The sequence below is a fragment of the Poecile atricapillus genome, chromosome 1, assembly GCF_030490865.1.
Source record: "Poecile atricapillus isolate bPoeAtr1 chromosome 1, bPoeAtr1.hap1, whole genome shotgun sequence".
Classification (NCBI taxonomy): domain Eukaryota; kingdom Metazoa; phylum Chordata; class Aves; order Passeriformes; family Paridae; genus Poecile; species Poecile atricapillus.
In genome coordinates, this window is record NC_081249.1 from 168,673,325 (window position 1) to 168,687,969 (window position 14,645).

The window sequence follows — 14,645 nt, forward strand, 5'->3', positions numbered from 1 at the left end:
CAGAAAAGCCCTCTTAGGTTCAAAAGTTAGCCGTCCTCCTGCCTGCCTCCACCAAATCAGCTCCTGATCCCTGGAGATTACTAATCCCGACTTCTCTGCACATAGTTGACAGGAAGAATAAAGCTATTGTGCCTTCCTAATAATTCAGGCTAATCACATATTTATAAAAGAAAATTAGGAAGAAGCGATTAACTCCTTCCAGTTCAGCCATTGATAGTACAGAGTTTATAAAGAGGCAGCTGGGATAGCTTTAAAATGTGTTTAAATTTTAACACAGTGTTATAAAATAATAAATGTTTAAATAACTATGTTTTGGTTTAGCCTGGTTGCCCAATATTGTACCACTGTCACCAAGGAAACATGGAAAAGGGAGGTGACAGCGGCTTGTTTTGGATGCATGTAACCAACTTGAAATTGCAGCTATAATGCATGGCTGTTCCAGTTCAGGTGTCAACCCTTCTGAAGGAAAAGCATGTTGCAAACAATTGAAACAGAAAATTGGCTTGAATCTCTGCAAGTATGGAATGATTCCCATCCTTAGTTTTTGTGTGTTTTAAAATGCTATGAATTCTAGAGTGATCCTGCAGTGATTCTAAAATCGCATTTTAGCTGTAGTGCAATACAAAACAAAAAAATGGGTACTGCTTTTCAGTGTTTCCAGTCCCTATCAGTCCAGTACCAACAGAGTACAGGTAGACCTGAAAATGACAAACCAGAAAAGACTGAAAAAGCCCAGAATCCAGTGAGTTGTCATGGGCTTAGACAGGAGCAGTTCCCTCATCCCCGTGTTCCTGGTATTCCCTGTATCTCCCGCAGAGGTATTGATTCACTCATGATTTTTTCAAGATCCCATTCGAGGAGAGGCTGGGAAGTGCTCAATGACATCAGTGTGTAACAAAGTCACAGGCACACTGCACCTTTCAAGAAAAAATCAGTGTTCCAGCAACTGTGGCTCATGGCATGAAAGGTCCTCTAGCAAGGGAGCAGGGAATGGCATATTTTAAGAGAGCAATATGCTAGAGGAAAATTATTACTGAAGCCACCCGTATATTGTCCTGTCCCTAACAGCAAGCAATTTAAAACAGTGTCTTCTCTGCAGTAACACCTTTAAAAATAAAGCGATATGTATATTTTTGGTTTTGTTAAAAATCTTTACTTTTATCAGGCACCACACACCATGAATGTTGTCAAAAACTAGTAACTTTTAAATTCTTTCCTATATTCTGACAATCTATTCATCCAGAAAATAAATGATGAAAATTGTACTAATTCTTTGAATATTAACCTTTAATCTTAGTCAAAAATAGAAAGAAAATACATTATTTCTATGGAAATCACAGTATGTTTCAGGCCCTTCCTTCCCTTTGACCCAATTCCATCTTTATTTCAGCTGTTATTGAAACTGTTATTTAAGAGGAGTGGAAAGTAAGAAAGACAGACAGCCAAAAAGAGCAAAGAGCCCAACCATACTCAGAGTTTCTGCTCATAGCAAGAAAGAGATGAGGTTGTGGATGCAAACACAGGGCCCTATTGGCAAGGGTAGGATGTTTGTATGGGATGAAGGAACTGCAGGTTCAAATCCTTACTTTTTGAAATGCCTCCATTTCACACTGCGTTAGAAGAAATGTGTTGATATCTTAAAAAATGTACTGAAATTTCTGATTTTCATTCTAATTTCAGAATAAGATTTGCAGCACTGTATTTCATCCTACCTGTTTTATCACTAGACAGAGTTAAATCACTTCTCCAGTGGTGTTTAAGAGAGAAACACAAGGCTCTGAGATCCTACCACTGAGTCAGGATGTGTTTTATCTGGGAAAACCTCTGTATTTTTAATGAAAGCTAAAATCAATGAAAAAACTAAAAACTGATAGAACTCTAATGCATTTTAGGCAGCAGAAATAAATCTCATTTGTTTTTCCTGAGCACATAATGGGTTAAAAAATGGTTCAGCACTGTTTCCCACTCATTCTGACACCATTTGAAGAATGGATGTTTTCTTTTATTTTTCTTTCATTCATCTTTCATTTTTTTTTCATTTTTCTTCCTTTTTCAATCATCTCAGAAGGCTGGATTTATGTGTGAATGTATTCCTCCTTGCCCTTTGTGCTTCTCTCTCTTCTTTCCTTCTCTCTCTTCTTTTCACAGAACCATGCAGAATGCTTGCCATCCAACAATTGGCTTGTTTGGTCATTGACATAAATGGGTTTAAATTGAAAGAGAATAGGTTTAGATTAGATATTAGAAGATATTCTTTACTCAGAGGGTGGTAAAGCGCTGGAACATGTTGCTCAGAGAAGTTGTAGATGCCCCATACCAGGACGTGTTCAATGCCAGGCTAGATGGGGCTGTGAGCAACCTGGTCTAGTGAAAAATATTCCTACCTGTGGTAGAGGGGTTAAAAGTAGATGACCTTTAAAGTCCCTTCCAACCTAAACCATTCTATGATTCTGTAATTCCCAAAGAAAATAAAATACATTCCAAAATAAAATGTGAAAACTAGAAGCTTACAATGACCTCTTAGTATGAATGAACAAGAGAAGAAAGTGAATGTTGAGCAAAACAGTCTTGTTTACAAACATTTATCTTCAATTATTAAGTATTTATGGAGGAAAATAGCCGTAGATACATGATTGGCAAATTGGCTTTATGTTTAAATAATGTGTCTAAAGTTTGACTGAGCATGGAAGTTCATCTTTAAATAAACAAACGGTACCATAATGTTACAGTCATGAAATATAAACAAGCCACAGTCATGGTATCTGCCTGCCACACTAAAGTTGTGCAGAAGCATCTGAGTTTCCTTAAGCTCTTTCAGTGAACTGTGAAGTGGTTTGTATCAAGGAAAGTCACTGAAGTGTGTTACACTCACAGCTTTTCCTTTCATTGCATCTCAGTACCAAAGTCTGCTGGTGAACTGAGGTTCCTGGGAATGGAAATAAAGGAGCATTTCCTAATGTTACCTGGAAACCAGGTAACTTTATCTCTCCAAACTGTTCTTCAGCACTCATTGTGGTACCACACATAACGTGCCTCAGATGCGATACCCTCTGAGGTTCCAGAGACAGTGGCAGAAACAGGCAGGTGAGCAGGGAGTTTTGTTTGGCTGATTTGCTGGGTTTGTCTCTGTGGTTGAGCCCGTTATTACAGTGTGAACTGTTGGCAGCTGTCCATCTGTCTGGTCCCTATCCCTCATGGTAGCGCATTTCCACTGCCAAGCATCTCATCCCTATTTCGCTGTTATGAGGCCTGATAGTCACAAGAGGATTTTCTATTTGCTTCTTGGAGAAGTCAGGGTAGAAAGGTGGTGCATGCAAATCTGAAAAGATTTGGACTTGATAACTACATTGAGAAAAATATTCTAGAATAAATGAATTATTGCCTGTTAGGCCATAAGCAGATTTGTCCTGTGACTGGAACGGTGAGAGGGAAAGCTGCAGACTTTCTTCAAAGGACAAATATTACTTGCATGCTCATTAATGTAGGACTTGGGAAAGAAACCAATTCTGCTTTCTCACTTCCCCTTCCCTTCTTCTAAACCTTTCTCCTGTAGCAGATGTAGCTACCAACCCAATATTACCTACCTGCTCATGTCCATGGCAGTCCATTGCTTTGTTCTGGGCAACAATGAATTATTTGAAAGTGTGAAGAACACAAGGAATCAGATCTAAAGCATTTTAAGGACTTATCAGACCACATTACAAACAATGGAGTGTGCTAGGGAAAGCATTTTTAGCTGGGGAATGCAGATGAGAAAACACAGGGATCGAGCAATTAAAAGCCTTGATTCCCCCCTCCTACCTCCAGCATATGGCAGGAAATTGGACCAGAATCAAGTGATGTCTTTCCTTGGTGGAGTCTGACTTCTGACCTCTAAGACAATGGAGTCACAAGCTATCCTGAGGCTTGATTGAGAAGCCACTTCAACATTTCCATAAGTCATTCTGCCATTGCAGATCTGTCACAATTTTGTCATAAAGTTTGCAGAATTCTGTTGACATTGTGTCATCTCAATAAATGCAAAGGGAAAAAAAAATGAGTCGGGGCAGGTGCGAGCACAGATTTCAAGTCTAATGCGTGGGCTGCTGCATGTCTTCTGACATAATCTAGGCTCTCATACTTGATGTTTTTCTGGAGCCGTGGTGAACTCTTCCATCCTTTAAAGCAATCAACCTCATTTGACTAATTTGAGAAGAAAAAAAAAAAGAAAGAAAAACACTTCACTTCCCCTCTCAAAGCATCCTCGGCCAACTTGGATCTTTAAAAAAAGTAACTTAACGATTTGGGACCTGGTTGTCATTTACATGAAGGTCACTTCACACTGATCTGGCTGTGTAAATGGGCCATAAGTTACTTCTACGCCCACTTGAAAGACCTCTTGTGCTTGCCAGAATGATGTAAAATAGCCTCAATGTAAGTGAGAATTCAGGCTCTTATTTTTAAAGCACTATCCCTTTATGGCAATGCATCAGTCAAGCACATTATATTCCACTCATTATCCTAATGGAAGCCTGAAGCTTGTAGAAAGCAAACAAAATGGCCACTGACAGCATTACAGCAACAGCAGCCAGGAGAGGCATGTTCCACTGCTGAAGGATGCAGAGCTTCCAAAATACCCAAATAACCCACCAGTTTTTAACACCTGACTAACTCTATTGACTACTTGCTCCAACACATCATCAGACTGGTCATTTCAGGCCCCTTTTGTCGGTGAAGGTGCAACCCACCAGGATGCAAGACATCTGCTAGTATAAGCTTGGTCAGAGCTTTCCACGACTGCAGCCTTAGTGATTGTGTTTCTCCTGCCCTTGGTCCAGCTGTGCTGGGATGGTATTTGTGCAAACAAGGGGACCAGCACAGCAGCTAACAGCTGCAGCTACCTCAGTTAACAACTGGGCCCACAGCTGAGAGGCTGTTCATGCCCTTCTGTACACCAGCAGCTTGGTGTGGCTCAGTTTGCACAGAGGTCTTGTCAGCTGTAATGGTGCCTTTGGATTATGTTTAATAGGACCCAAGTTGAAATTACTTGTATTGGATGGGCTAATGAATAAGTAGCAAACAGGAAGAATCTTCAGAAACTTTGGAACTGATGAGATTTCCCACCAACATGAATGGGTTTCATTGCTTTTCACCTTACCCTTCAGTCATCCACCTGGTGGTATTTGAAGAGAGATTTAATATTCTCTGTAGAAGTTACATTTGTGACGTGAATTCTTTGTGCAAGAAACAGAATGAGGTAAGATAGGAATGAAACACAAAAGGCAACAATTGAGAAAATAATTTGTTTAGGTAGAGTTTGGTGGCTTTATTACATTTAAATGCACCCTAAATCTCAAAGAGAGCTCAAAGGGGTTAGAAACAGAGAGCTCAAACTAAATTGTGATAAACATAATTTGAGCCCAGTCCAGACTTCAGTTTTGTGGGCCCTGGGAGAACTAACACATTCAGATCCCCAGGCAGATGCCTCCAAAATCTCCATCACTAATCCCCTAGAAGCCTTCTGTTATTCTCTCATCTCCATCAGGCTGAAACAAACCTTCTCACCTTTGTGTAGCTCCCAAAGCAGGCAAACCCAAACTCTCTCTTAACTTTGGAAGGAGATGGTGAAAACAAAATCTACATTAACTAGTTTTAATCAGTGTCTACTATTCCAACTTGTGCATCATTTCAGTCATTGACATGGTATTTAATAAAAATATTCCATTTAATACCCCCATACTGTAACTTTCAAAACTAAGTATTTCTGTAAAAGGACACAGACAAAAAGCCAATTTGTCCTGACATCCATCTCAACCATTATGCATTTGACCTTTATTCCCCTTATTCCTAATTTAAGGTCTCTTATTTATCTCCCTAAGCAGTAGACTTGGATAAATCACATTCCATTCCCTTAGAAGTACTTATCAACCAGGGAATTTAAATTTTGATTTGGACTTCTTTATGTGCAAAATATGAAAAACAGAAGATCCATATATTACTGCACCTCCAAAGTATGAGTGTTAATACCTTGGAATATTCCTAGATACTTCTATAAGTTATGATGGGAGCTACCTGACAGCTGGGAACTTTCAAGTGCCAGTGTTGCATCCTGTGGCCCTTGAGGTTTCTGCTACATGACCAAGAGCTGAACAGGGCCATCATGAGGCTGCTGGGCAAACTGAGGAAGGAGACACCACCGGAGCTTTCAACATGTGGGCAACTTCCAGCATCTCACACCAGCCCTGCCCTCTGAACCATACAGTATTTACCTCATGGCTCTCAGCTTAGAGCTAGGACTTGTAAAATGCAGGCTGTAGGGTAGGGAACTTTAAGGAGCTGTGTCCTCAGCCTACCAGAAAGCCATTCTTTGTGCAATCTTCTTTGTGTAAATGTAGATTGTCATGTCCAGAAATGACTATCATGAAAGTCCAGGAGGCAAACAGAAGTAGCAAGGCATGAATTGTCATAAATGACATCACTACAGCAAACACTGAACATCCCATGTCATCTGAGGCACTTTCTTCCACATCTTTTATATGCTGGGAGTCCAAAGCCAACTCTAATGTCAAGAAGTGCTTTTCTTTAGAACTGCTTTTATATTTGAATAAGAACTGTTGTTGGAGTAAAACACTCTGCTTACATTTGTCAGGACAAAACTGAATTTCTTATCTGGTGTAATAGCTGGGTTCTTTAGTTCAAAGGCAAGAAGGGAATATCCAGTGATTTAACTAAACTCCCCAGAAATGTAGTTCTCTTGTTATTCTTTGTTTCCCTTCTCTGAGGAACAACTGCAGTTGCACCACATAATTCATAAGTCTTTTGCAAATTCAACATATTTTATTTCAACCTCATCCAGGCACCCTCCTGCCCGTCATAGCACTCTTATCACAAGCACAATGCAAGTTTTAACTGAAAGCAAGATTATCCTGAGGTGACTACTTATGTTTGATTAATAGTCATGTTGAATGGTTAATTCACATAGACAATAAAGTTACTTTCTATTCCCCAGCTCCTAGCAGAAGGACAGGTGTTTCCATTGCTTCTCTGGTGTCTCCCTGACATTCCTTGAAGCGGTCAAGAAATTCCAAATGAAAGTGCCAATTGAGGGGAAATAAGTTAGGAAATAATCCAAAGAGAAAGTGTGACAATAATAATACACGAACTGAAGGCATCTGATCAGTGTCTGTGCAGTGAGCCTGGGAGAGGTGCAATAGATTGATCTGGTTCTGCTCCGCAATACAGATTTAATATACCCCATTAGTCACTGCACAAAGTTTGTGCTGCGTCTAGAAAGGGGGCTGGAGGCTTCCGTTCTTCTGGCTTTTCTGTTTTGATGTTGTTTCTGCAGACACAAAGAAAGAAAGGAAAATATCAGTGCTGAGAATGCCTATTGTTCATGAAGTAGCTTGGCACAGACCAGAATTATGAGAAGAAAAACTGCAGAATGCAAGATGGGGTGGGACACAGGGAGCTTGTGTTGCAGAATAACACCAGTGTCACCCTCTCCTCCCTTGCTAGCAGGAACACAGAAATGGCCCCAGCTGGCCCTGCCCAGATACAGAGCTTCTGGAAGCAACAAGCAGCCCTGGACACTTTTTGCCTTTACATGGCAGAGAGAGAAAGCTTGAGATATTTTTAAATTGTTGAGTGGAAGTGCAACATCAGTTTTTTATCCTCCTTTTGTCTGAGCTGTCCCATGAACAAGCCTCAGTTCTCTTCTGGGACAGGATAAAGAGACAGATATGCCCCTCCACTGTTTTTTTTCAAATATCCAGAGGATATTTCAAAACCATAATTTTCTCCTCTCACTCTAATTTTTTCACCTGTTTTCCAAACCTGGGACTCCAAATAAGCTTATTCCAAGGCAACAGAGTTCTGATTTTACTGACAGTTTTCTCTTACTCAATTTACCTGCTGCTGCTCTGTTATTGTATCCATTCCTGTTTTTCAATCAAACACCCAAACAGCCAGCCTCCCAAGAACACACCACTCCAGATTCACTTACTGTCATGACTTAATAAGCTCCAGCTCCAAAAGGTGTTTTTCTCATGAGATTTTTTTTGAATCAAATAAGTGTCTTCTTTCCTGCTAGTACTGGTGTGATTTGTAACTTAACCTGTCATAGTTCAGACTAAGGGGCATCTATCTCTCTGCACATACAGAAACCTAGGAAAAAAATCAGGTTCCAGCCCTCTGCTACTCATGCAGCTGCTAGGACCATCACCCAGCCAGGAATTAGCAGCAGACTGCACAAAACAGTGGGAAATAAAGTTAATGCTGATCATAGCAAATTCCTATGCCAACAAAAAATAATGAACAGGACATACCCTCATCACTTCCTAGGTGAGTAGTGCTAGCTATCACTAAGATCTCACTGGAGGACATTACACCACATTTTTTCTCTTATTCCATTCTTATTCTCTTTCTGCCCACTGTTCCTCCATTCCTTTTTTGGGACAGGACAGGATAGGGTAGGATAGGACAGAACAAGACAGGTCTCATAGCCAATTAAACCCTGTAATTTATGCCATAATGCCTATGAACTTGAAAATCTTTCTGCTGGTAAATAGACAAGTTGTTAAATTACTTTTTTTTTCTGTAAAAGTTAGCCATAGGTGGACAAAGGTGAGTTAATTCTAATATTGGCAGCTGAGTTACACATGCTATGCACACACACATGCACAAAAATCCTCATTATTAAATCACAAAGCAATTAAAAAATTAAAAATTTCATAAGACCCTACATAAAAGAAATACAAGTGTTTAATGATGGATTATAAAGTGAAAGTGAGAAAAAAGTAAAAGCTCAGCTGTCTCAGGGGCTTCCCTTGCAGCCTGTGATACTGATTTCTGTCTTCACCCTCACACAAGCCGCAAGAGCTAATAAATTCCTGGCTCCCCTGCCTGGGAGCCAAGGCCGATTAATATCTGCCTACCTTGTTACCTAATTCATTATGGAATAGCAGTTAATTTGATTTGATATTATTTTAATAAAATTCTGTAATATATTAGATTGTTTCAGGCTATCAAAATAATTTTCCAATTATTACGGTTACTCAAGCAAGTCTTTTTTTCCCTTCATGAGCGGCAGTTGGTCTGACTCAGAATACATTAGCTCCTACAGCTTCATCCTGGCCAGAGGAATACGAAGTATATGCATGATTACACCAGAAATATTATTGCCAGTAATGTGAGCTTGCAGATCAAGGCACAGAGTCCAGATTGATGTGCAATTACAGGCCCCCATGATGTCATGACATTGCTGATTGCTCTTCATCTACAAATGAGTTAATGCATTAATATACATATACACAGTTACACATACACATACATGCAAGCATGCATGCATGCAAGCCTCTGTCATTTTCTGTATCCTGATAGTAGTGTTTGAGGGGCAGCAATACATGAAGGCAATGGGGGATAGATGCTGCATCTCACAGAAATTTGTGTTACTTACTCATGGCATGGACAGCAGGAGAGGGTGGATGACTTTTGCAAGCTGTGGGAGTTGTCTTTTTTTGCTGCCATTACTTTTGACCACTTCAACAGATACAACACAGGCTTTATATTCCTACTGAGGAAACAATTGTCAGGCTGCTCTTTTCTCTTGGTTATAGCAAATGCCTAAGAGACAGAGAAAAGAAAGGACAAGGGTGGAACTTGATTGAAATAGGAAAAGGCAGTCTAGACAAAAGAGCAGGTGCAAACATAGCCATTCCATTTGCAGATGTGCTGAATGTCATAACATTTCTGCCTAGGTATGTGAGAACATCTTCCTCATATGCTTATGGGGTTGAGAGGGTGGCATACCAAACACCTTCGTGGCTTGATCCTAGTCCCACTGAACTGGGTCATCATCTTCATTAGGGGCAGAACTGAGCCTGCATTATTAAATTTACAGAGTGCAATCAACAGCAATAGAACTGATTAGCTGCTAGGTCTCACCCTTTCCACAGTACTTCCTCAAGGGGCTTCTGTTCACACAAACATACAAAATAGCTGTGCTTCCATGCTGTGAGCAATAGGGTCCTGAATTCTAAATGGTGGAAGATGTTGCTTGTTTCTCAACAATAAGAACTGATGGGACCAGTTGCCTTTCTTTTAGACCACCATTCCATTAACACCCTGGCACAGTTCCTGAACTCCTGAAGCAGTCTCTCACCCTGCTGGGGCTCATCCCATGTCAAGTTCATGAAAAAAGTTGGTGAAGGATTGCCATCTTGCCATTCTGTTCTACCATTTCCTTGCCTGGACTGGGAAAAGAAATGCAAGCAACTAGAGTTTAAGCTGACGATCATTTTTAAGTGATGGTTTTCTGCTGCATACAGTACATCACAATTTCTTTTTCATATTCTGCTTCCAAAAGTGGTTATTCCCATTCCATTCAGTGCTCTTAGAAGAGTGGTGGCTGACCCATGGGATGTATGTCAAATATGATTTACAACCTTTTTCATGCTTCAGCAGAACTCTGCAGAAGCATAAATGGATCAGAACACACCATACATATGTGAGGAAATACAACTTCTTTTTGTTTTGGTACTTGTAAATTGCCTTATTATTTCCATTGCTTAGCTATCATTAAGAGCATGAAACAGCCTTGTTAATCACAGGATGTTGCAACAGCACTTATTGTGCAAAGGGTTTATTATTGCCAATAAACTATATGCAACCTCCAAGTGAAAACACTATCATATCAAAGGTAGAGGTTAGTGCAATTTTTCTGTCTGCACATTAATCTTAATTAATTTATTTTCATATAATTTATTTGGGTGGATTTAAATTGCTGAAACGAAAATGATACTTACTACCAAAAGAATATTAGTGAAAGATGAGAGGATGGTACAGATGTCTAACGTGAGGCTATTTGTCACTCTAATCCTGGACAGCAAAAATGTTTCTAAGTTTTCCTTTCAAAATCATTGCATTTTTCTACAAACTACATTTTTGCTAACCTTTACAGGATAAAAATATAGAAAAATTATTATCTTGTCACAAAATTCAAGTACACAAAAGACTGGAAGCATTCACAGTTTTAAATACATCCTTTTCCAAAAGGAAGTTTCTCATACAGCACTCAGTGACTAGAAAGCTTGGCTTAAAGCCTGTCTTTCACCAATTTTTTTTTTAATATGCAAGCTTTTTTAGATGAGTAATATTTTTGAATATTAATATGTTTAAATGTGTCCATCACATTTTAAAAACATGCAAAAACACTAACAAAGGCTCCTGACTTTATCTTTTTAAAAAAATCCTGATGTCATTGATCATAACTAAAGTTTTTCAGTCACTCAGTATTAGTGATGCAGAAGTGAATTAACTGAAAGGCTTTCATGCTTCTTGATCTCATATCCCATGCCTGAAACCCTCATTCATTCAAATCTTTCTTACTCACGTAAGTTGTCCTATTGAAGTCAATGTATCTCAGCATGTAAGTGGGGTTTGAAGAGAGGCCTTTGGTATATAAAAGTGGGAAACAGAGTTGGCTCTCATCATTCTTGCATAGAAACTGGTAGGTTTACATTCTTTTCAACATCGCTAATGCATAATCATCTAAAATGATTTTAGATCCTAGAAATTGCTACAAGATGGTTATAAATTCTTTGTGTGGACAACTTTTCCATTTGGTGGTAAAACTGGAAGGCCTTATCACTCTTTTATAACTTTCTATATAATTTTTATGAAGGCAAACATAAGGCATCAAAGACTGCAGGCTAAAAACTCCTCTGTGATCCAAACCAAGTGGCAAAATTAAGTCCTGAAAAAGTTAAGAAACACATCTGGTTTATGGTCTGCTTAGGCGACTTGGCCTGAGAACATAGCACAGGAGTAGATTGATGCAGAATAAGGCTCAAATTTAATAATCAAGCTTGGTTACTGAATACAGCTATAAAGATGGATAAAATGAAATGTTTGTATTACATGTCTCCACTCATCACGTAACAAAAGAACATGAAATAAAGGGACGTTTTGAGACTAAAAGAATGGTCTGTGCTGAAAAGGCATCAGATGTAAACAATATGGGATAAGACTTTAATACAACAATAACCAAGTAAGAATGTGGTGTCCATTGCCTGGTAATGGGAAAGGGACCTTAGGCCCAAGCAGCTGTCACTCTGTACATGTGCTTCTTTTTATGCAAGTGACAGAAGATCACAAAATCCTTTGTTACTTGGCTTCCAGGAAAGGGCTATGCCAGCATATTACCATTGTAGAATCTCTGTTCTCCACCCTTCTTCCTCAATCCACCCCTCTACCCTCTGGGTAGTCATCTTCTTGGCTGGCTAGAAGAGCTGGTAATTCTCTATTCTTTTTGTCCTTCTCTGATCAGAAGTCCCGCAATACAGTCCATCTTAAATGACATACAGTAGAAGTGAAAATTTAATTGAAAAATTACAAACTGTGCTACTTCAATAATTATTATGATCATATATATTGTTTGGCTATTGCATCTTATGTGAATCACAGAACTGAAAATCCAAGAAGCACCAATAACCCTGGTTTCCTCAAAGGTTCTTCCTTTGAAGGAAGCTTGAATTATGGGGGCTGGGATGTGGAGATTCCCTGATAGAGGGGAAAATCCTGAAAGTGATATAACCCTGGGGAAATGTTCTCACAATAACTGATGATAACCCCAGCAAAATTGATTTAATGCAGTTTTATTCCATGATTGAGCTCTCTGAACTGTCCTGTGCAAAAGTGTGGCCACACTGAAGATTTCTCTTTCTAGATATCCATTTTAGGTGCGTGCAAAACTACCCACCTCAGTGCCTGAGTGTCCTGCTTTGACATGCTAATCCGCCAGCATCCCTTCAGAGCTGCTTGTCCCAGCTGGCCAGACTCTGCAAGGTCTGTGGGCATTCTGAACTTCCAAGCATCTTCCCTATGACGTACCAGGTAATATAACCAAGGAAAATCCCCTTACTAGTGGGCTCCTTTCACTCTAGCTGCTGTGGTACTTGGTGAAATATAAGCACTCTATAGTTCAGGCTGCTCACAACTAATCCTTTATCATATGTAATAGCTTGGAGAAATGTTTTAGATGTTCTTGCACCCTATTCCTGCTGAATAAGTGCCACAGTAGTTTTCTGTGATTTTTGGGTTTTAGTTTGTTTTAGGTTTTTTGTTTTGTTTTGTTTTCTTATAAGCATATCAGAGTACTTTCTCTCAGTAACTTTCTTTCTTAATATATTTCAAGAGTACATGGACTAAGTATCTCTGTTTGTATTTTGTTGGTTTTTTGAAGACTTCAAATAGATTCTGCTGTACAAGAGGAACAAAACTCTGACGAGGTCAGTCTGTATGGAGAAAGCCTCCTGCAGTATAGTGATTAATGCCCAATTTTTCTATAAAATAACAAATATAATCAGTATCCTGATAAAAAAATAGTCAGATAAAGGACAGTTCAGAACATATCCACAAGGAAGGAAGAGCAGAATATATGTTAATTGGTTCACAAATGTTTCCTGACTTCTGAGAAACAGAAGTATTCTCCATGTTCAAGGACTTACACAAGGAAAGTTCTATGAAAACACATGGCACATGTTCCTTTTCCATGTTGGGGCATAAACTATGGTTAATGTTTGAGTATGCCAGATGAAAAAAATATAAAACTTTTAGAGAACCAGATTTTCTCTTGTGCTAAATTTTGAATTATTAATATAGGTTCTTAAGGAAATAATTATATCTGTTTATCTAAGGCTGAGGCTTCAGGTTTTAGAACATACACATTAGAATAAAATGCACATAACTGATTTCAAATAAAACTGTAACAAAAGTTCTTCTAGTGATTCAGAGAGAACAAATGAATGAGGGTTAGCAGCACTGTCAAAGATTTCAAGTAAAGAAACAGAGTGAATGCTCTGCCTTAGTCTTCCTGTTCAACTTTTGACAAGTCATTGAATGTACAAGTTTCCCAGCTGTAACATGAGGGTAATACCATGACCATTTTCACATGGGTGGTTAGAGGATGGACAGGCTGAGATCATGACCTGCTCCTGAAAGGGGCCTGCAGAACCTGTCGTACCTTCAGCAGTTTGCCCTCCTACTCAGCAGAAAAGGAGAGGCAATGATCCTGGAGATGAGTGGTTGCACAAGAGACATAAAAGAAAGGTAATTAAAAATCATTGGGTAGAACAGTGATGAGTAATTGCACTCTCCTTACTTAAAAAATAACTCCCTGAAGCTTCAATTGGATCTAGGATTTTTTCATTTCATTAGAGGACAGCGGGTGTTGTGCTACATTGCTGTGCATTGTTAACGAGTTGCCATGTTTCTCCTTAAACATGGATTGGCAAAGTGATTCCCTTTAGTACATAAAACACTTTGTGGCTCTCTGAGTTGAAAGAATATATAGATGGAAAATCAGCCTGAAAAGGTCTGATTTCGTAGGAAGGTTTATATGGAAGGGAGCAGCAGGACCTGGTTTCTTGTTGGAAGTCTCAAGCCCAGTAGTGCCACCACACTCATCACCTGCCAGTGACTGCCCTGATTATTTCCTTGGTGGAACAGATATCAAATGGATTTGTCAGCACCCAAATCTGTGAGTTTGGCTCAGGTAGAACAGCTGCTTTTGCCTTCAGATCAGTAAAGTCTTTTCCACTGTTTGTTCTACAACCACTGTCCAATAAGAGGTAAACTCTTGAGAGGGCCAATAGTAAATCATCTGG